We start from the raw sequence: 24,963 nt of genomic DNA on the forward strand, positions 1-24,963 counted from the left end.
TTAGAGATTTCTGTTTCCCTTGAGAACACAGGCAAAACAATTTTACTCAGTTACACAGATGTAACGTGTTTGTCCCGAGATGGCAGTCACTCCTGTTTGCTATCTGGTGATAAAAGACCCACAATTTTCAGCCCTTATAGCATTTTATTCTCCTCAATAGAAGTCAGGGAATCTCACTGAATCAGGGTCTCCTAGTCCTAAAGAATCTTGTCACCACAGTTTGTTTCAGTTACAAGTCCCAGATACAGTATATTTTTGTGTAAAGGGAGAAACGTAACAGAAAACTTTCCTGCTGTCATAAATGCTCTTTTTAATCATTGGTACTTTGGCAAGAAAACCTATATGCATATACACAGAAGTTTCACATTTCTCTGAAAATCCAATCTCTTGTATTTTAGACCAAATAAAAAACAAAGAGCAGGCCAAATTCTGAGAAGAATCTGCTGGAAAGTTAAGTTGATCAGCAGTGCTGAAAGGCAATAGCTGTTTAAAACAAGTAATTTACAAGGCAGTGAAATAAATTCTAGGTAAACACAAGCAACTGTTGCTTTGGCACAGAAGAGACAAACATGGTTTACTGCTGTCTTCTACTCACAAGACAAAGGAGAGAACACCACCATCCAGAAGACACGAAGAGTTCTGACAGGAGGATGATAGGTCTGTCAGAACAGAGTGACAGCAGCCTTAAACGAGCAGGGAGATAAGAGGCAACTGCAAAAGAAAGGTGGTCCTCTGTTAGCAAGAGGTCATTGAGACCCTCTCTCATTGGAGACTGATTATAGCTGCTTTACCTGGGGAATAAAGCATTTAAAAAAGCAACGTGGGGATGTTTCATCTGGCACCTGGTGAAGTACCACATAGGGTTGGGAGTTGTAGAACCTGAAGAGCATCTGGGAATGTGGCCAACCCATCAGGGAGCACATCACTGTGCACACACTTATCTTATTTAGCACACAGAATGCACTAGTACTGTCTGCAGACTTTTACTCGTTAAAAGGCAGGGTATCTGACCTGCCTCCAATTTCTAAGTTCCTCATTTATGGCAACACTCAAAGTGGAAGAATCTCCAGAGATACAGGATGAACCGGAGCAATGGAAGCGGAATCACAAATTTCCTTCTGCTGAAGCGAGACAGCACAGAGTCCAAGGTGAAACATCTTCCAACTCTTTGCCAAAAGATTGCTCATTCTTTCATTCGCTAAAGCCTTGAAAGCGACTTTGCAATGGCCCTCCAGGAATATACGGGAGGTTTCAGTGTTCAAGTGTCCACTTTCAGTGGGGAACTTCCAGTAAGATAACGTATTTGTTTGGCACGGAACACGTGCAGTGTTTGCGCTACATTGTCCATGTCAACGTATTTGAGAAGCAAGGCAGAGTGCTGTTTTTTCACTTAAACATTAATCATGATGAAAAATCAACATGTTCACTCACATGAAAATATAGTTTATCTTTGCAATATTTACTTCGACAAAATTCACATTTAAATTAAGACAAGAAAGAAAGTAAATTTTTTTAAAAGTTTAAATCATCTTCATGGAATGCCAGAAGTCACAGATGATTACCGCTTGTCTCATTTTTTTTTTACTATGACCAACAGATAGTTAAATCAAGGCCTGGATATGTGTTTTTCTAACCTTAAAACCAAACAAAAATACACTTAAACAAATGTAGTTCACCTATGTAGTACTGCAACGAACAAAACTAGAGGTTTGCCAAGTGGCCTGCTGAGTCAATCAGACTTCAAAATAACTTCATTTTCTGTAAAGCAGAACTTTACAGGCTGATAACAACTTCAGAGCCATTCTGTAATAAATTTTAGGTCAAAGATAATCACCTTTTATTTGTTGATACCATTTGAAGTGGAGAATAAATACAAGGTATTTACTTTTATGAATGTATCATCCCTGTACTTAATCATAAACTGACCCTTTTACTTGTTTCATTTTTTTCTCACTGTGGCTGACCAAAAATTTAACAGCAATATTATCATACATCAGTATCTTCCATTTTGGCAAAGGAAATGGACACATTTCTGCCTTCCACATAAATTTTCAAATTTTTAATTAAACCAAAACATATAGAGACAGGTCTGGAACAATCAAAAAGAAAATGTCCAAGTTTTTTCATGGAAGACGTAAGTAATGCATTTTCTAACTAGCTGTATGTTCCATTAAAATTGGGACTCCAACACCAGAACTAGAATGGGCAGACACAGGTCTTTTTCAAAGGAATACAGCGCACACACACATGAAGCTCTGCTGAACACACATTTAAGTAAAAAGAGATCGGTTACTGAATCAGGGCTACAGAAAACTGACCGTAAATTTCTTAGGTAATCACATTCAAAACAGAGCTCCAAAGCCTCTCTGGATTCACTGGATTTTATTATCAAATCATTTACAGTTGTGCAAGACATGAGCCAATATGAAAACACTGGTATAAAAGCAGATAAAAGAAGCTATTTATTATATAGTGTTTCAGCTTGCTTTTCACTGATCCTAGCGATCACAGTTTGTCAGAAAAGGAAACAGATTGTCTTAGTTTTTCCTAGATAATCAAACGCTACCTATAATTCATAATTAGTCCTGTGAGCAGTAGTAGAATATCACAGTTCTACCTTCCTTTAAAAGTGTTTTTGCACATTTCCATGTACACCTAATTACCCTGCTTTGGGGAAAAAAAAGTAAAAAAAAAAAAAAAAGGAAGACTCCACTCTCTTGCAAGGAAGCTGCAATTGTATGCTGAACCATCAGGGTAGCTTTGGATGTTCATCTGGCTCAACTGCACGTAGACTGCACATCTGTCCAGCTGTACAAAGCAATCATGGAAAACCAAAGATACGCCCGAACACGTACATTAGCGATGAATGGGCCCTGAAGGATTTGATGAATGAAAAATACTCAGTATTGTGAACTTACGTTTGATTTCCACTGTTTAGGGAATAAGGCTGACCTTTTGGTTACCACGCAACCTTGGAAAATGGGAACTGAGAAAGTTTGTGTCACCCTAATGATGGGCTTGAGTCACCTATTGCTCAGCATCTTATGGACCGTCTGCTGTCTGGATACATGTCCCGATTTAAAACTGGTCCCCTGCCAAGGGAATAAAATGAAGTCTGAACTATTTCTTCCAGAAAATAGGATTAAGGAACTTTAAAAGAAAGGAAATAATGTATCATCTTGACACACCACTACAAAAATCAGCTAAGCCCCAGGAAATAATACTTAGACTAAGAGAGACAAATGAACTGCAAGTACAAAGGGCGCACAGAGAATCAGATTCTCCCATAAGTTTCTCCAAGGGATGAAATCCCATAAAAATTCAAGAATCAGAGCCTAATATAAAATGAGAAATGTTGATTGAGCTTTATAAACCCACCAAGATGAAAAACTGAGGTATTTCATCGCTTACAAAAGCTAGTTATTTTATATGCAACAAAACAATCCAGACAGAAAATGCATGTTCCAAAATTCTGCAAACTATTACATGTTATGCTGTCTTCTTCCTTATGAAAGCAAGAAACCATCTAAACCTATTTTGTTTGCAATACAAACTTCCAAGTAAATAACTAATCCATACAGAGAACTAGTGTACGAGGAGATTATATAAGATGGATGCAAATCTGCATTTCCAGCTGACCTCTATTCTGTTTGCTAAGTATATGAGTAAATCAATACGATTATTGGCATGTACCATTTCACAAAGGTGGCTTTATCAAGCTTCACTACATTTTTTATCTGTATATACACACTGCACTTGCAAATGAATCTGCTAGGAACAGTACTAGATACCACTCCGCATATGCATTCAGCCCAGAAAGGTGCTAATAGAGTTATCCCTGTAGCTGAGGTGTCTGTTGCCAAGATTTACTTTTTTAAAAGCAGCGGAACACCTACGGGGGTTCCCACTGCCTGCAAAGGCACGATGTTCTGGAGAGGGCACAGGGCAAGCAGCAATGCTGAAGAGGCACAGACGACAGAGAATCATTAGTGCTGAAGAAATTAACTGTTCCCTTTATAACCAAGGGAAACCCTGTTAAGTGTAATTTAGGCAGAACCTAGAATTTGGATCAACATTTATCATTTGAAATTTCATGCTCAGGGTAAACACTGTGTTCCTTATAACAAGAAGTGGTCACCCATCTCAGGCCTTGATATCAAGACATCGGTCACTTTCCTTACATATTACTTCAGGCTTTGCAACTGATTAGCACTGCCTTAAGGTCACTGCTGCTAAATATACCTTTCTCCTTTTGCAGGCCTCTAAGAAAATACTGAGTCTGCAAAAAGGTTAAACTCCTACAACTCTTAAAAATACCTGCAAAGTGAAGTGCAAACATTGATCTCTAATATAATGATAGTTACACTGGGTGAAACACCATAGCTCAGTTCAGGAAGGATACATCAGCCTAATCCTAACGTGACAAAACAGTTTTCTGTTCTTCAAAACTAATTAACATTCATTATATTGGTACGAGACATGTGACAACTCTACAGTACTGACAGAAGCTGCAAAGCCTACCAGGGATGACAGCTGTTGTGCGGTACCTAACTGCCAAAGTTAAGAAAGATGTCACTAAAATGGCAAAATTTGAGGAATTGCTCAGAAAGTGAGCTTCAGTATCAAAAGAAAGATGTTCAGGTTTTTTCTTCCTTAATGAGCAAACTAAATTTAAACCTTTGGCTGTGAAGGCTCTTATGACTTTTTCTTGAAACAGTTTCTACGGTCCCAGTATCAGGTTTATATTTATAAAGACAAAACATAAAGGTGAATGGGCTGAAATAAAGGCATTTATGGGGAAGGGAGAGAAGAGGAGAAAAAGAAGGTTCTATTGAAATAAACGCTTAGAACAGAAAGTAATCACTGACAAGTGATGTATAATGCAAGCTTCACCTACAAGGCTATACACGCTGTGTGTACCACGGAAAACCCAAACTCTGTTTGAGGCTGCGGTCTGAAGTCAGTGCTGCATTTACACGAAGAAGCCAATAGAACAATCTTTGTCATCTGTCCTGGCAGATGCTCAATAAGCAGACGTGAGCTTATTGATGTCCTGTATGACACAACTGTTATTTCTCTAACGCTCAGAACAGACATCCCAGAACAAAGAAAGAAAGAAAGAATAAGGCTTGTAAGAATTTCCAGTAGATCTCCAATATGAAGTGTGATTTGTCAGAATTGTGACAGTACTGTTGCTTTTCAGCCTAATTTCTTGCAAATAATCCGTGAAAGATCTGGGAAGGGATATTGTACCAAAAGATAAGTCTCTCAGGTGGGTTTTTTTCCCCCAATAGACTATTAGTCCTGCTTCCCTCCCCCTCATTTCCCTGAAGAAGTTCCCACACTTGTGTTCATCCCTCCTGGAAGAACAAAAGGCATTTTTTCCCTGTTAAAAATCTGTAAAGGGAAAAAAGGAAGAGTGAGGAAGGAAGGGAAACCTGAATGCTTGTAACTAAAACCCCCTAATTCTTCCATTCTCAGAGAAAGCTTGGCTTGAAGCTGCACTAGATTGCTGTTCAAGCATTGTAATAAAGATGGGACCACCTAGTTTTGTTCTAAATTGTAACTTAGTTTTCCTTTTCAGCCTAAGTATTCCTGAATTGTTGCTACTTTGGGTTATCACTATAGTATCACACCATCTCAGAAATATTAATGAATTCATCTTCTTTGTAGCTGATGGACAACAAGAGAGATCACTCAGACCCTTACCCGAAACTGTGAGAAAATGAGGCACAGAGGTCTCAATCCTCTGATCCACAGTGGAATGACTATCAAATATATTTCTCTGTTTCATGCCCACGTTTTCACCCATACCATTCCTGCACTTCTTTCTGTCTAGTAAACACCACCCGTTCTCCTCCTATAACTGTGTTAACTGACATTTCTCTCACAACCCACAAAAAGAAGCATTGTTAACCCATTGCTCTGCCTACTCTGCACTGGCCAGGCTGTTGAAAGAGACCATGCTGTCTTCCACCCTCTCAGAAGAGTATGCTAACAGCACGTAAAAAGAGGCACCATGACTTCCAGCCAGCCAGCTGCACAGGTGGCACCATCCCATACACAATGGGCACACAAAATTGCATGGCAGGGGCTGAGAAGGATTTGTATGCTCTTGCTCAAAACTGTCCAGTTCCACAGCCTCAGAGAAGATGCAGTCCCCAGCAGCACCTGGTGGCTTGGGCTATGTAGCGTGGCAACCCTGCTCCTTCAGAAAGGGGCAGCAGGAAATAGAACTCCTAAGTGGATGAGCTTATGACACTGTTTCTCTCATAACATTGCGGTTTTCCACAAATATATTCATGAAAGTAATTTACCCATATTTCTTTTCCCTTTGCTTTGAGTTGTACAAAGCTTTAGCACAGTTTGCATCACTGTCTATCTGAATGGTGTATGAATTCTATACTGAATGTATGCTTTATGCTTTGACAGGTCTCACAGTTACTCTTGATATAAATTTTTTAAATTATTATTATACACTTTTTCTGTTATGTATAAATTAATATTCAGTATTACTTTTTTTTTTAATTCCTACCCAATCATTTCCTTTGGGAAGCAGAGTTTTCAGTAACTGTTATCTTTTAATAGTTGTGTCCGTTTCTTAGATTATCAACCAGTTTAAAGAAAAATTGTATTTAATCAGAAATGATTCAGTTATATCACTTCTTTTTTCAACTGTTCCAGCCACAATTCACTGGTGTTACACAGTTCTGTAACATCATGATCAAGTGGTCCCAATCTAGCACTTGCCCCTGTAAGAGAAGAACATCCTTCTCAGGTAGCATTCTTTCTGAACTATATAGAAATGAATGATTGTATAGCAACAGTATTTATGTTTATACATAATTATACGGTCATGCAATATAATGCAACTTTTATGTATGTGTTTGCATCGCACATTATTAACACTAACATTGCCGTATTGCCTTTTCGAAGACAATTCTGATTAATGGCTTAGATACTACAGTTTCCTTCCAGACAATGGATATATTTAAGAATTATTTGTCCAGTAGCATTGATATGGGAAATAATTTGATTTAGATTAATGATGAATAGTTACAAATTAATAAAAATACGTTTTAAGGTGTTTTCAATGTATTGCAACTCTGCTGGAATTCTCTTCCCCATTTTTTGTGTGGTGAAAACAACCAGTTGCAAAAAGAAACCCAATATAAAAAAAATCAGATGTAATCCCAAGGTAGCCAATGTCCTCAGCTAGGAAAACTTCACTTATGATATTAAAATTTCTACTTAAAAAACCCTTTCTTTTTTAGTAGCTACTTCACTTCAAAAGCAATCTGACTCTCAAATGTATACATAAAACAGTGAAACACTTTAGGAGAATCTCCAACACTAATTGTCAACTTTTCAGCAATTCAGCTGAATTTCAGCATTTGATATCCTCAAACAGGAGAACAGGATCTTAGCCAGCAGCCTCTACATAGTACAAACATTTGTGCACTTTTACAAGGCAGGTAAAGACCTAAATTACGTTGCTAATTAATTTTATATTTCCTTTGGCTACCCAAAGAAACCTGGAGCTGTTCAGCACTCATTGAATGATGGGGTTTGCCAAGTATTCAGGTATGCTATTAACAGTACAAGCCAAAAGAACTGAGATCATGCTTTCTGTAATACCTACAGGGGGAAAAAAAAAGCAAATTCAAAGCAAGCACATGCAAAGCATGAGGCAGAAAGGGAGAAAGGAGTACCAAAGCACCAGAGAAATTTAAAAACATGTAAAAAATTTAAACCTAACATTAGTCCAGGACTAAGACAACAAAACCATTACTACAGTTCAATGACAGCAAGTACCAACCCCTACTCAAAAGAAAAATATTTTAAAGGAATTGAGGACAAAACACTAGCCTGATCAACTTGCAAAAGATACAAGATATGGGTTTGTGCTATGCACACACTGTCCAAATAGGTTACCTAAGACTTAACTGATTTTTGTAATTGAGCATGGCACAATAACCCAAACTTTCCTACATACCTACACTGTGTAGGTGTGATGCCCTGGAGAGAAACAGGCAGATGCAGTGAGTACAGGCAGGACATTAAATAGAATATTTTCACCTTCAAAGCTGCTTCCCTGTCTCCTTTTAATCTGCAGTCTTTTTTTTTTTTCTCCTTAAAAAGATCTTGTAATTCAATTGAAGAACATCTGTGTTCACATAAAGTTACTTAAACCCTGAGATTACTAGACTCAAGTATTCACTTCCCTCTTCACTGAACAGCATAAAGCAACAGCATCACTTATCGATTCTCAGGGCACAACAAAAGCCAGCACTGTTTCCTTCTTAGCCAGTGAACAAGTTAATTTGTTCGGTTGATATTAAATGGGTATCATTTATTAATCACAATATGCATTATCAAATATCAAACTACTTTTTCTATCTCACAAAGACTTAAATCCCGCTTGTTTATGCAGCTTTTTTCATCACAAGACGACACTACAGAACTGTAGAGCTAACACACACATTTCAGTGCACAGTTGTTCTTAGAGAGCAGCGAAGGCTCTGTCCGTACCACTGCCATGTAAAGAGATTACCAAAACTTAGGTAAGCGCACTGACATCTGCAAGTTTTTCTCCTACCTATTTTGTTTCAGGCTTTGGAACTGGAAAGTTCCTATTCTGAATAGTATCAAAAGGTTTCAATTATGCTTAAAAACACAAACATACACAAAACCCCAACACATTTTTTGTTTCTTTTAGCTTGACTGTAACAGGTCCCTGTTCATGTCTATACTTTCCACCCAAACTGAATTTAAACTTAAAGAATATCATTCAAGTTTGTCATCAGGATGGCCCAAACCTATCTGGCCTCTTGCTTTCAATAAAGAAAGTTTACGATACAAATTAATCACAGATGCACAGCCTGTTGACTTCTGATGACACACCTGCTGGAGTTTAGATTTGCTGGGCTGCTCGAAGCAAACACTCCTTCGAAGAAGCAGAATCAGATGTTGGTATTTAGCCAAGAACCACCACATTTGAAGTTATTCAAAACGGCAGATCTTTATTTACAGCTTCAGCTTTCCTATCAAATATCTGATCAAGAATTACAGTCAAGGTTTGCTCTAGTCACAGTAGATGTTCTCATTCTTCTCACCTCTGTTTGATAGGATCCCATGTTAAGTAAAAAAGCCAAGCCTTGGCTGTATGAGACATACAGCTACTTCAGAATCTACTGTGTGGTTCTGTTGCTTATAAAGGCATATTCTTACTAAAGAGGTTTCCAATTTTTCCATCCTAAATCGCTCCCAAAATGATTCTCAGTCAATGCTCTCTTCTCATCTCTGATCATGACAATTTTGCAGCATATATTCAGAAATACCTCTATTTCCTTCAAAGGAAAAAAAGACCCCAAACACCTTGCTCCAACCTACTCTTCAATATTTGAATTTCAAAGGTTTTGGCCTCTTTAATGTAAGCAATTCAAGAATTAGCATCTTATTCAGCCAAATATTTTGAGTCACCATTTTAAAATTGGATTGATCTCATATTGTTGAAATTGTCTTTAACTGATGCAATTCCATTCAACTGAAATAACTTAATTCCTGTTTAGATAACACACAGGTTCAACTATCGTCATCTCCAAGTTTTATGAACTAAAATATCTCTTAATTGCTAAGAAACTGGATGCAGAAATAAGGTTCCATATGTCTCTGTTTCATCCTGCATACTCTGCCTCTGTTCAAGCCTTACGTGTAGCAGTTCCAGGCTTTAAATGAGAGGGCCAACGTTAACAAGATGCAATCCAACTACACATGTTGGGAGACATGAATAACCATCTGAGGCAAATGGCCTTGAAATTACATGCTTACGGGAAAAAGTTAAGTTGTATATTAAAACATACAAAATCCTGCTTTATGGTCCCTGAAGAAATGGATATAAATTTGCAACTGCACAGAACATTTGCATCATTCTCCTCCCCATGATCTGTTACACTGCAACACAAGTCTGGGCTTGAGGCAACTTGTTCCTATGCCAAAATTGTATGGAATGCACAAAAAGGTCAAGGCTAGGAATTTATGTGTTTCGCAGTTATTTAGAAATTACGGGAAAGAGAACTTGGCTACTCCTGGCACTGCACAGGTGTAGTTAACTGAGAGTGTTCTGTGGGTCAGACTTTTTCAATCAAAATTCCACTTTATCAGAAGCAATGGCTGTGCGCATGTGATTATTAGAACTTAAAAGATAGCTCAATCTGGGCAGAGAATCTAAGGGACCACCTTCACAATTCTTTCTTTGCACCATTATTCCATCAGTAAAGTCTAGGCTATATGTTAGAGGACCATTATCTGAAAGAAAGATAATGATAAAATATTTAGTCTACGTATGTGGAAAGAACCTAATATTACTCTGTTTTCATTTGGTTGTGCACATCAGTGGGACAAAACCACTCAAAAATCACCACAGGAGGTGACATTCGGACTCTTAACTGTATAATGAGTAAAATGTTTCAGAAGCTAAGTGGAAGAGCTCACTGGCTGTTCAATCCATAAACAAATCTGAACTCCCAAACTTTTGCAGTGTATGTTGTTATTATTACTATTGTAAACAGATTGTGTTCTTTTACTGTAGCAGTGTATCTGGAAACAATTGAACAATTAAAATAGCTGTGTGTCTGAATAAAAATTCATAGACCTAATGGTGTAGGAATATCATCAAGTGAATGTGGAGGCTGTACTAAGTGGCAAGAGAAGTGGGCTCAGCACAGCTGCTTAAATTTGTTTAAACTAACAGATGAGACGTAGCAGCAGTTGTAAAACACTGAGGCTGCCAGACCAATAGAAGTTAGTTGAAAACAGTGTTGTTCTAGAGAAAAGGGCTTCATCTCACCTGAGATTTAAATGAATACAAAGAGCTATGACCTCTATTACTAACAAGGTGTTACAAGTAGAAGACAACTTTCTTTCCTGGCCAAAGCATGTTAGTACAAACATGTACACTCATGTTCCACATCGGGACTACATAGCAAAGATGCATGCATCATAACAGAAACTATCTTATAAATATTTGTCAAAAAAAGGGACAGGATACAGACAAGACAAAAGGGACAGACAAGAATGGGAGATGGCACAACAAGAAACAAAATTGATGATGGATGGAATGAAGGAAACATGGGAACGCACAGTAGGAAAAAGAAAAGGAATGGTGAGAAGAAACAATCTACACAATTCTCAAAGATAAGTGTTAGGCTGACTCTGAACAGCTGTCACCTACATGGGACTGTCAATTTTTTATGCTCTCAATATTGTATCTGTGAAAAACACTGCTCCACATGCTTACAGTTTCTTGGGAATTAAACACAGTAACAAATGCTATAGCATTCAAATTAAGGAACGAATTTTTCCTTTTGAACAAAATAAATGCCTAAGAAATCCTTCAGGATTAGTGGCAGCTCATGAAAAGAGTGTCCCAACAACGGCTTTCCAAAGCAACACATTAAGCTTTGTTTGTGGGCAAAGCAGCAGTCTTTCCACAATACAGTGTGCTACTCAAGTAGTAATCTGTCAATGCATGGAAAGTTAAGACTGTCTGGACAGCACAGTGGTGGGTAATGCAATACAGATGATTTCACCTTTAGGTCTCCAGTTCAAAAAAATTCAGCCCAAAAAGTGTCATCACCTGATAGTTTTTACTACTTCTATTTACAGTACAAAATTTCCCAGAGGGCCAAACTGAGATCGAGACTTTCTCTCTGCTCCCTCCCTCCTTGCACTAGGCATTGTGTCTCTACTAAGGAACAGACCTTCTCTGCAGACCCCATATTGTAAACACACTACAGATATGAAGGAAAAAGGCACAGGACACTGAAATGCATTGTCAAAACTCAGTAAGTTGGACGTAAAAGTGATTCTGACTCCCACGCTGACGATACTTGTGCTTTTTGTCTGTTAGAGTAGCTTCTCCCCCCACCCCCCAAAGGCAAAAAGCACACATGTGCGGCAAGATCCAAGTGCTAGGATGATCAGCCTTGCTAGACGAGTGCATATTTTTCTTTCAGTCCATGTGGAGTAGGGCTGATACTTCCCAGGAGCATTGGGCTCGCTGTACATAGGCTGCAGAGATGATCTGTGTGCACAGGAAGCACATCCAGGATTCCCAGACATCCAGCAACCCATCACTCTGTGTCTGGGAATCCTAGTCAAAGGTTTAAAAAAAAAACAAACCCAAAGCTCATTTTTACCTAGACAAAGCATCTGTATCCAAGATATAACAATCTGAGAAAGGAGTCTTTCTAAACGATTTGATTAAAATGAGCAGGAAACCATGCTCCCACTCTGCTCTTCTAGTAACAGAACCACCTATGACTGCAATTGTATAGAACATCAGTAAAGCAGCCTTTGCCTGAATTATCTTCTAACTCTAAAGATGGCCTTTCCAGGCCACGCTGACAGAGTGGGCAGGAATCCTGCTGATGCTTAAACCATAGCATCCACCAAGCACCTCTCCTGCATGCCAAACTCATTCGTTCTAGACAATTACACCTTTTTCTCAGTAAAATAATAAATTTAAAAGTATTCAAAAAAAAATCAAAGCCTCAAAAATCAGGGAGCGCATCCAGAATAAAGCATCAACAGCATCAAAGAGCTCTGCGTTATATCTCTCTTGCCATATTATATCTCTGTATAATCAACGGCCTCATCTCACTGTTCTGCAAGAAAAAGCAGTAATTTTCTCACTACAATTCTATTTCCACTATAAATCATTTCAATTCTGATATCTTCACTGGGGACTAAACAATGTGACCTTATCTAATTTAAACGTGGTATTAATTTTAACAAGAAATAAGTGGTTTATGAAATTCAGGAGCTTAGGATAACTAGGGGGATATAGGTCTGCCTCAGGGGGTAGCATATGGATTTAATTTTCCCTACATTTTTCACCAAATTGTAAGAACTACAGTAAAGTTTTCCTATAGGATGGCACAAAACGTAACTCCAAATCTTGCCTAGAAGAATCAGAGGTCTGACTGCTGCACTGGGCAGGAGAAATTCAGAACAGTTGAACAACTGTAAAACCTTACCATAGACTTGATTTCTTTCCGAACTTTCTCACATAACTTGCAGAACCGTTAAAAAAAAAAATTGCCACCTTGTTTGAAAAATAGACAAAGCCTGATTCTGCTTCCAGTTATGCTGTTGAGGTGTGGAATGAAGTTCTAGAAGCTAAGTTGCTATGACCGTAAACCTAAAAATTGATCCTTTATGAGACCTTTGAGATAATTTGTCAAAAATGTTTTCTGATTCTTCAACAGGAACTTTCTGAACTTCAACAGGAAGGAAACTGCCCATCCTAAAGACAGGGGGATCTCTCTTCTGTTGTTTGTTTTCTACTAAACATTCTTATGCCACCTAGCAAAGACTGCTGCATACCCATACCTTCAGAAACAGGGAAATCCTGACTTGGATTAGCACTAACACATACGGCAAGGACAACCTGGACACGGACACACACACTCTGCCATGTATTTTATAAGTACATTAACCAGAAACACCTCATTTATTCCATTTCTTTTACTTGTGCTATTGAAACAGACATTTTCATTGTCTCATTTTAGGAAGTTTTCAAATAAGTTGTCTAAAAAGCATTAATGTTTGTCTTAACACCTTACCTATTAATTTTATTGCATGTTCCCTAACTTTCGTATTGTAAAAAAAAACCAAACCAGGGAGTAATAATTTCCTGCTTGCCTGTAACACGCTCCTACCTGCACTCTCTCAACCATCTTTCCCAGTCTGGATGGTCTGAGGCTACTCCAGCTCTCCTCCACTCTGCACCTCCCATTACCCTTGGCCTTTTTACAGGTTCTTCTAGTTCTGTTGCCTCACAAGTCAAAGGAAACTAGAATCTGGTAGAGGTAAGGTTGTAACTGGGATTTACATAATAGACTGTGTTGCTTTCATGCTTTGGTCCTGCTCCTTTCATCACAGTTCTTAACAAGGCACCGCTAAGCACTGAACCAGTATCTTCATAGATTCACTAAAGCACACCTATTTTGTACTAAGGAAATAAGAATATATTGCTCTGTATATACGCACTGGCATGTTTTTTTCATTTGCATCAGATTTATCAACACTGATGAAAACAAAAGGTGAATTTCACTTAGCAAGCACTATGAGTTAGATGTACTTTACAAGTGCTTTACAATATGCATCATGCTGGGATTTAATAGAATGACCCTCACTTGGATCCTTAGTGGAACATTCACAAAAAGCTTGTATCGAAGTCAGTGCCTGCACTGGGCAGGATACAACTAAAGAGCCCAAATTCACACTATTGTGACTTCACTGACGGCAAGGAGGTATAGCACAGACAGGTTTGGCTTGGAACGTGCATCAAGCCAGACAGTAAATTCTAGAGGAAGTTGCGGTGCCTGGTATACAAACCAGAAGTAGGTTCTCCCTGGGTACTCTACAATGTAAGACACAAAATGACATTGATATGGGACAGGTGATGAGAAGCAAAGAGACTGAGACTCTTTGATTAGCATGACAGATGGTCATTAAACTGCTGTCAAGTCTGTGGGAATGAGAGAAAGAACTTTAAAATAGCAAGGTTTGGTTTGCAGGTCTTTCAATACACTTCCTTCTGTACCTCAGGTGCAACACCTAAGAATGTCTGACTACAGGGTTTCAAACATCTAGTGAGTGTGTGCAAAATAAAAATAATAACAATAATAAAAAAATCACTAGAAAAATTAATCAACTGTAAAATAAGATCTCTCAGTAAAAAGATGTTTTAAAAATAAGTGCTTATTAGCATGTTTTCTAAATCTCAGTAGAACCTAGGTAGAGAATTTCCATTCTTCCTTCTTGCCAAGAAGGTTGCACATCATTGTGCAGCCAGTTTCATCAGCTGCCATAGAAGCAGCTGTGACATCTTCCATCAGGGAGCTGAACCATCTCCAAGAGCATGGTTTTCTATTGGTAGGAAAAATGACGAGAGCTGGAGCACCTCACCTCCCACAAAAAGTCTCATGCCATCTCAAAGCCAAGACAAGCACTTTTTTCTACTGACAGCAGACACATCTCTCCTTCAATTCATGATATATCAAAAACTCAGCTCAAAACAATACCAAATAAAGTAACACAAACACTTACATAAGGAAGAACTCCTTACATATCATATCTCCCCTGTTCCCACCAAAAAAAGCCCCAAACAAGTGCAGGAAAGGCAACTTGCTGGACTATTAAAGTGCTTAGAGCCAACAGTCAACACATTAGGTAACCTCATTATCCACTGCCTAGTGCCAAAGGCAAAACAGGTGTGAGGATACCAAAGCAAGAGGAAAGCACAGCCTGTTAATAGAAATCTGCAATTTTAAGGGCATTAAAATATTTCCAAATGTTCAGAGAAAAGCCTTACAATGGAGCAGACGTTTACTAATGGAAAAGTAGAAGAAAAATGCGAATTGCTGGAAAGATGCATCATACTTAGGACACAGCTTTTTTTTTTCCCTTTTTGGGTTAACACCAAGACTTACAGGCTTGAGTTTCATTTTGTTCCCCACAGTGAGGAACAAGAAAGAACAGTTACTGTCTTTTTTTGTGTCACATTACTAAGTTTATCATTTTGGGGGAATGGAAACTATTGCCTTTTTCAGACTCAGTAACTACGATTGTTCAACAGGAGAGGTCATATCACCACTGCCACCTTGCCCCTTCAAGCTTCCACTAGTCCACCATTTCCGGTTCAGATCTAGAAATAACTGCTACCAGAAATAGCTACTAACCAGTAGCAAATTCTGGTGAAGCCAGTGAAATTACACTAGCTACAGTCAAAGTGAAAATCAAACCTTTTTCTTGATCAACCACTATAGTCAGATCCTGGAATCCTTATCTGGGGTATTGAAATATCTGGGCAAGAAAATAAAGACTATTAGAGTGCCATAAGTCATGGGTTTACAGCATCACTTTGATTCTCTGATACATTTTCTTAGGCATTTAGCGTCAGAATTTAGCTGAATTTAGTTTTGTGAATTCCTTCAGTCCCCTCACTCTTTACTGCACAACACCCTTCCATTGACTACAGGGTACATAAACAACTTAACATGGCCCTTCATGAGAAACGTTCTTATGAGACTGGAAGTCTCAGATTGTTGTTGTTATTAATAACCACTTTCAAGAAAAAGACCTCAAGTTCCAGAATTGCCATGTAAAAGTAGTCATCTATTTCAGTTTGTATTCAAAATACAACTTTCAGCAAAATTTACTTCCACGGGCCACCTGTATGTGCTGTAGGACTGTAGTCTACTACACTGCACTCTAGGTGCAGTGATGGAATTTTGATTTCAAAGGACTACCTGATGTTCAGAGCTTGTAGTATGAAGACCACGTATGGGTTTTATTTATAAAATTTATTTATTTCAGTGAAGCCATACGATTTTCAGACTGGACTTGTACTGGAGAAAATGCATGTATGTGAAGGGAACACTGTACCACCCGAGAGTCAAAATCTCATAAGAATTATTTACTAGCGGTTTAGATACTTTTTCACATTCAAAATCCAGTAATTCTGTCTAATTAGCTTTTAACAGCCATGATAAATTGGTAAAAGTGAAGGACAAATGGAGAATTGGGGGGATAACTTAACAGTTCAAACCAAAAGCCTATCCACCCCAGCATCCACTCTGTGCTAACTGATGGACAGGGGAAAAAGAAACAGGAATGGGACAAGAGAGCAAGCATGTGAATGATCCACAGTGAACAGCAGAAGTTCTTGGTGTAACAGCTGATATTTATACCCAGGACTCCCAGTCCTTCCAGTGCTGACCTTCCAATAGATCACAAGCTCCTGAATCATTTTGTGAGCACTGTGGGCTGTGCAGTTCACGTTATCTCTGTGCTCTGACCAGCCACCTCACCCTTGGTGAACACAAAGCAGGATGGACACTTCAATATCCCTCTTGGCTAAAATAATGTGAAAGATGTCTAATCATGCAGACTGTCAGATTAAACCGAGAAGCTCTAGGGCAGGAAACTATTAACCACACACTTGCTCTCTTATGTGTGCACATTTGCCCTTCTTTAATAGGGTTGGAGTTCTTCAAAAATTCACAGAAAATTGTTTCCCTCTTCTGGCAAAATTCCAGGCAATTTAATTTGATTGGTTCATCTGTTGCTCTCCCCTATACATAAACAGACCCACACTGTGCTTCCGATAATCCAGAATACAGAAGTCTAACGTATCACTTGTTAGCTTTCTTCAGGAGTACGGTTTAGTGGTTTAAATGGGAAACAGACCAATGATTTGGTCAATTCCTGACCTCAGCCATGTCACTGTTCACCATGGTTAGGTTTCTTGGGATTGTTTGCCAAAATAATTTGGAAACACATTTTGTACATTCTTTCCTTGCCTGTGAAAAAGGTGAAAAAAAATTTGGAAGTTTCATTACCTACTTATAAATACTTAAATTCATTGGTGAGAAAAAGCGTGCTAGCACAGGGTGAGTACCTCTCGGTTACAGACGATTCAGCTGTGCCGGGGGTTCTTACACAGCCATCTGTGAAAACCCTTTACCTGGGAAGGAAATACTCTTTGAGCTTCTGATTCCTGACTGCGGATCTCCTCATGGAACTATTTCTAGCAGGTACATCTGCTATTGAACAGGCAAGCAACACAGTTTAGTTTACCATTTAACAAGAACAAAGTTTCTTACACTTTTTCCACCCTTCCACTATCAATCTGCTGGCACAAACCTATGTGTCATTATTTCCACAGAGTCATGCAGACTGTTTTATTGAAAAAAAAAAAATCTTTCCAGAAGTCTTTGTTGAAACATCACTTTGAAGACTATGTACAATTCCTAAGTGCCACATTTGCTTTTTTTCAGCTGCTGTATTTCCCCAGTTTTTAAGAATTTGTGAACATCCTTACACTTAAAACTTCACCAAACCCAGTCAATACAGAAAAATGATAACTATAGAATCTCAAGAAGCATCTCAAGCAAATTCTGCATTTCCAATAATGTTGACATTTATTTCAGCACCTCAGAAGAGCTCCTTCAGAAACCATAAAATCATGAAATAAAAACTTGAGATTAAAAAAAACCATCACTGATTTTGACCAAGGAAAGAATAATCTCTGTGTATCAAGCTTTCTCACATGGATTTAGTGTAATAAATTAACAAATCCTGTTATCCCTGATGCACAAATTGTGGAGTGATTGCAATAGGTTAAATGAGAACTTTAAAAGAGACCATCAAAAGATGGTCATAATAGCATGACAATATTCACAGCTCTTGACACCCTGGCAACTTGCATCCCAAATAATGCTAGCTAAACCCAAACTGGAGCTTAGAATCATTTACGAGGAAAATCTATCAAAACAGAAAGTGCAATGGAAATCACAGATGAACAAAATCACTGTAAGTAAATCCTGGCAGCGAGTCTCCGCTTCATACACATGCTTCTCTAATGTTTCTCTTGACTGACTGTTATGCTGAAAGTAAGTTCATATGACAAGTCTGATTTTTTCCTCTACAGATCACCATACTTTTCCAGCACAAAAAAACCCCAAGTATAAATCATATGCTTGCTGAAATGCTTAGATTGGCATATTATCTCATGTAAGAACAAGGTACCAAGATCTCAGTTGTAGAGACGTGGTACTTTTTTTGTTAGGCAAATTGCACTGTTTTTTTCTTTATATAATACTTCTGAAGGATATTTAACATTTTTCCCTCCTTTCATAAAAGATATAGACTGATAATTCAGTATGTATATAGTGTTCTTCGCTCATGTATTTGAAAATACAGATAATTACCACCAGTTTAATAATGAAAATCCTGATACGAAGATCTCTTTCTTCTCATTCCAGCAGTAGAACATGGAACAAAACCTGTGAGTCTGAACGTTCAGTTCAATACATTCTGCAAATAATTTACATCCCATTATCAAGTAATTAGACTGGCTCAGACTACAAAATGACCTTAAGAAAAGTTCAGGAATTTTGGGTCCTAGGATATGTACCAGACTCCCACACCTGCTCAAAACAAGTCTTAACATCAACAGTTCAGTGAACATTGAAACTAGAAGATTCTGTTCTCCTTTAGTTTTGTTCCCTCCACCACAATAATCTCAGTGTTTATTTTATCTAAGATAATCCTGGTTTCAGCATCCCCTTTCCTTCCTTACCCCACTCAAGTCTCCCAAGCTCTCCAGCTCCCACCCATGCTGCTTTCTTATCTGTCTGGATAAGAGGCAGCATGTGCAACGTTTATACTGGCCAACCAGCCAGTAATTGTGAGCCAGCTCACTGGCAAGATGATGCTTCAGAATGGGTAAAATCTGAATTCTGCATACATGTCTTTTTGTAAAAGCACCAATTCACACATCTTTCCCTTTATTCAATGCCTCTTTTCCACAAAACTTACAGAAACTTAATTCCCTGGAGAACCCAAGTTGAAAAAGAATATATGATATCATACTGTCTAGAGACAGGGGTGGAGGTAGATAGGATAACTGCCTTCAGATACATCACTGGGCTGCTGTGAAAAGGATGAGTATTTGATGAGTAGGATGAGAAGAAAGAGGACGGAATTTAATCACAAAATATTCCAATTAGACACGTAAGAAATTATCCAGCAGTTCTAGCTTAATTAACTAAATTGCTGATAGAAGGTTGGAATGGCATCACTGGGGCTTTTAAGAACAGGTAAGCTGAAAGCACTGGAAGGAAACCAGGTGTAGTTTGATTCTACTTACTTGGTGGGCAAAATGCCGTAAGAACCCACCCATCCTTATCTGCTGAGATTCAGTTCACATTAAGAGAACAGGACACACAGAAAGGCAGGGTATAAAACCACCGTGAGACATAGCATGAATTTATTTGTAATAAACTTCAGGAAGCCAAACAAAATGACCTAAACTATGCCACCATCTCTGGTGGATTATGAGTTAAAACATAAAAGAAACAAGTTGCAAGAACACAGAGTGACGCAGTGATTCTCTGGGAGTTCAACAGCTTTAGCTCTGACCTCAAATTAAAAGGCTAAACCCTCAAATCTGTAGGGAAGAAAACAATAAATTATAAATAGGTTCTGAAAATCACCTTGATTCATATCTTGTATTCTTTATTCAGAACTGTCCACCTTATTCGTCATTGTCCTATCTTACTCCAGGTCATTAAACATTCAGTCAGGGGTTTCTTTTGTTACTTTACTAGTACTATGCTTTTTCTCCCGACTCGGGTAAAGTTACTAAATGAATCAGTTTCCCTTTAAGAGCTGGAGGGCCCTGCCAGCTTAGCCAACATGAAGCATTTCCAAAGAAGTTTCTTGCTCATCACAGTAAGGAACAAAATATTTTAAAACCCCAAACTTCAAAATCCCAGATGGTCTTGAAGTCCTTTTTAAATAAACTGCATGAGTTTACAGTCAAATCTGCCCAAAAAAACCTCCTAATGGAGACTGAAAACTATAAATGCTCTCAGTTTATTAAAAAATGAACTGACACCAGCACAGACTATTTCAATTTTTTTTCCTCACATTGCAGACCTAGACACACTTCTCAAAATATTTGCTTTCAACAAAGTGACAGCAACCCCTCAAGAAGTGTTATGTAAGAGCCAGTACTTGATTTTTTTTGTTATATTTCACATTATATTGTCTGTTGAATAAAATACTTTAAAAACATTAATGTAATATAGAATTTCAGACTCTTAATCATTTTGACAGGTTTTCTGAAACTCTTTGGAGCAACATTTGAGTAAAACCCCCATGCAACGCACAGCACTGAAATAGGTGCAGAACTGGGGGGAAGGGGAGAGAAGGGCTGGAAAGGTCTCCATTCTAAAACACATGCATTCATTAGAAGAGAAAAATGCCTAGAAATCTGGCACAAAGAAGAGTGTTTAAATGAAGTCTGCCTGAGGGGATAGCCCTGACTTGCACTCTTACCAACTGGATGGATATCATGTGACTGTTAACAAGTATTGCATACCAGGTAAAAAAAATCTCTCTGTAAGAAAACCACAACACCATGCAACACTGTGTACAACTTCAGAGACAATACTTTCTAAAGGGAAATGCTTCTAGACTGATGCACAGTCTATACACACACGTATCCAGACAAAAATGACAATAAACCAAAACCAAAATGCACTGTACGCTGTGCTTTTCATTAAAGGTGAATTTGGACCCAAACTTAATTAACAAATAGGGTGTCAGGTTATTTTGAGTGCTGATTATCTTACGCATTAACTCCAGCATTTCAGCACGTCTTCATCCCAGTGTATACTTTAACTTTTAGACTTATGTTCCAGTTGTCTTCATCTTGCATCTTAGCCCTCTGAAAGGACTACTTAATCATTTAAATGCCAGAGTCCACGTGCCAATTTATGTGCTCTCATCTGAGAATCAAATCCACAGTTGAAACACAGCAAAGGACTCAATGTGTACTTGGTTTTCCAAACCACAATTATTCAAAAAATACCTCGGAACCAAAACAAACAAGCCTTCGTCTGCGCTACAGAAAATTCTTGTATTGGCCAGAAGCCCTCGGTATTCATTGTCCCCCATAACACATGAGTAACTAATTTCAAATACCTATAAATAAAACACATAATCTATCATATGAGGATCTATTATAGTTCAAAGACTCTAAAAGGACATGTAGCTGTCAAATGGAAATGCTTTGTAACTTTCTGTTCTCTAAAATTCCCCTTTTGGAGAAAGTTTGAATGAAAAGAACTTCATGTGTTGTTTTTCAAAACATTACAGTTAGGAATACAAACTAAAAATTTAACATACTTTTTATAAGTATACATTGCAATACTGTCAATATCACATTCAGATGGGAACGACTCCCTAACAAACTACTGACAAATTAACTAGCCACCATCACCCATTTTTCTTTTAACTTATAATAGAAATGAATATTCTGTATGAGCTGCTTCTCCAAGAAAACTCCACTCTGATTCAGCATCTGGAGGCTGATGAAGTACTCCTTTTGCCCATTTTCACAGCTGCAGCTAACTAGCAAGAGAAGGTCGAGTGATTAACCCAAGGTCACTGAGTGAGTCAGTGCAACAGGATTACAATCATTAACACTCCCGGCTGCCAGTCTCAACCCTTGTTCTTCTATCACCACATACACAGCCTTTACCAGCTTGAGCACACAACGGTGATGGGCTAGTTAACGCCAGGCAGAGAGAGAGAAGGCAGTTTTCCTCATACACAGCAATGTCAATCCACTCAGTCTTGATCTGTAAACACTCTTCAGTTCCAGCACTGCTCTGCCAATACATCTCACTTCTGGCGTGTCAAACACTGGTATTTGTGCTGTGGGCCCCTGTCAAACAGCAACTGCCTGCTGAGCCAGATGGAGAGGTGGCTCTGGAACTAGGCAGTTAATTGGAAAATTCAACACCCACTTGCACCTGCATCCAGCAGTTCACTGACACCACAGAAAGCAGAAAGAGTCTGATCAGAGCAACATCGATACAAGCCCTCTAGCTGGGCTGGATACATTCATGTGAAACTGTATTCTGTCACATAGTATTTTAAGAACAGTTAAAATAGCATTACTTGAGCCATAAATAAAACTGATCATTGTCATTTAGCACCAGTGCTAGAGTATATGCAAGCCAAAACAGAAATAGATGGTATATTCATATCCTGCAGACAGCAATACCTGACTGTAAGCACCCACGTATGTTATAGCTAGAATGACAAATACAACTTCATATAAAGGTTGCTTCCTCAGCGGATATTACAGCAACTCCAGATTAAGATTCTGACGGCCTTATTTTCTTAAATCAAAGTTGAAGTCATAAATACAGCTCTGACTGCAGTGTGCCTAGCTGTACGGCTAGCTGTAATCAAGTTTGTATCACCCTTCATGAAAATTAGGGTTGCGGAAGCTTTGTTTACTGAGACCACTGAGGATGCATCCACACTGCTCTGGGTTCATGGCGGCTGGTGCCCATGACGTGCAGGCTGAGGTTTGCTCAGTTGTGTCTATGCAGGATCACCAGCAAGGCTCACAGTACTCTGAATCCAAAGTCGCATGAAAAATGTTCTCCTCATAACCTCGTCTTGTACATCCAAGAGACCTCGACAGTCCTGGGACTGTCATCTTTTGTCAGATTTGTGAGCACCTTTCTGGAATGAAACTCTGAAGCACCTGTAGCTCACCTACTGATGTTTTGTAATATCATTAATCAATCACATCGGATACACTAGACTCTCTCCACGAAAAGTAGAATCAGTTTCACTGCACTGATACGCTGCCAAAAATCCTTCAACCGGTGTCATAGGGTAGTGGCATTTGTCAAGCAACAGCACTGTGCAGGATACAGCTTTACAGTCATCTCTGCTCTTCAGTCAGGGGCATGGGATCATGTGGAAAGATTCAAGAACTGAAAACAGATGGGAAAGATATCTAACCCCTGAAAGGAGAACACATTTATCCTATACCAGTGCTCACTTTACTTTAGGTTTTCCTAAGGGCGCTACAGGTACAGCTCAGAACAAAATATACCTGCATAGATGTGAATATAGTAATTCTATGTTTGCTTATCAATTATAAATGAAAATATTTTAATAGTTGTTAACTACATAAGCTAGTGCTATGCAGCTATCATTAGTTGGTTTTGACACTGGGATGAGGGAAGAGAGAGAGAAACCTTGAAAACTATGTTTATGGCATCAGTGGATAATTTTTGAAGTTATGAGATAAACATAGGATGAATGGGGAGACAGGACTTAGCTAAAAGATAAATAAAAGCAATTCTTTTGAGCCTTCTACACATGGACTGACCCTCAATTTTAACTGCCAAGCAGAGTGACACACTAAGCACTGTCTGTGTTTAGTATCACCACTCAGAATCTTGGACAGGTATAAGCAGCGAAGCCAAAGAGAGTCAGATGTGGGGCAAGACAGCCAGCAGATGCACCTCTAGTTGCACCAAGGGCAAAGGCCACAGTTTCTCTTCACTCTCACATACGCTGTGTCTTGAAGGTGGTACTTTCCAAAGCGACATCATCTTCATTGCTGCTGCTTCAACGAATGGTATTTCCAGAGAGTTCAGATCTCAAACAAACGTACCCCCAGGTAGCTAAGCACATACAAAACAAAATAGTAGAACTTGTAGAGCACCTTTTATCCTAAGAGTCTACAATAACATTATCAAATAAAGCAAATAATGCCTTCAATTTGAAGACAGTTCCCTCAATTTGATCATTAAAAGAATAGAACAACAAAAATGAAATTAGCACAGTGCCTAGGTTCTCATTTATAATTCATCTGTCCCCATTTCCATTCTGGGCTTGGTCTTTTAAGCCAAATAAAGCTGCCTCCAGCTGGTATTTTGTATTTTTCACTTCCCATTCAAGAATTCAGCAATACAGTAGTCACTAGAGCTCTTACAATTCAAACTGCACATAGAGTGCTTGATTACATTTACAAACTATATGTTCTTCTCTCAGCTATCCCTACTGGAGGGTGTTCTGCATGGCAAAGAGAACCAAGTACAGCCTTGGAGCAGAAGGACTGCTTCACCAAAGCAGAAACATGACCACCCAACTCAACCAGCACCGGATCAAAGAAACACTCCCAGGAACTGATCTCACTCCCATCTAACAGAGCATGTACAACAAAGCCCTTAGTTCTTAATTAGTATTTGTATCCTAAATCAACCACTTAGATGGCAATGAAAGACAGGTGTACATTTGTAATAACAGTTTCTTACAGGAGAAAAGCCACAGAGTTTTCTGTAAGTTGCACAAAAAGCGGACATTTCAACTGCTCCCATGTTACAGCGGTGACCCAGCCCATTGCCACGCAAGGTATCCCATTCCCCGTCAGCTCAGTCTTCTGTTTGAGGGAAGATGGGGCTGAGCCCCACTCAGTCCCTAGGGAGAACACACCTAGGGCAGGAGCAAGCACCTTGCATCTCCCTGCTGTAACTAATTTGGACATATGGAAGGAGGCAGTGATGCTTG

Source organism: Falco cherrug, chromosome 15 (genome assembly GCF_023634085.1).
Source record: "Falco cherrug isolate bFalChe1 chromosome 15, bFalChe1.pri, whole genome shotgun sequence".
Classification (NCBI taxonomy): Eukaryota; Metazoa; Chordata; class Aves; order Falconiformes; family Falconidae; genus Falco; species Falco cherrug.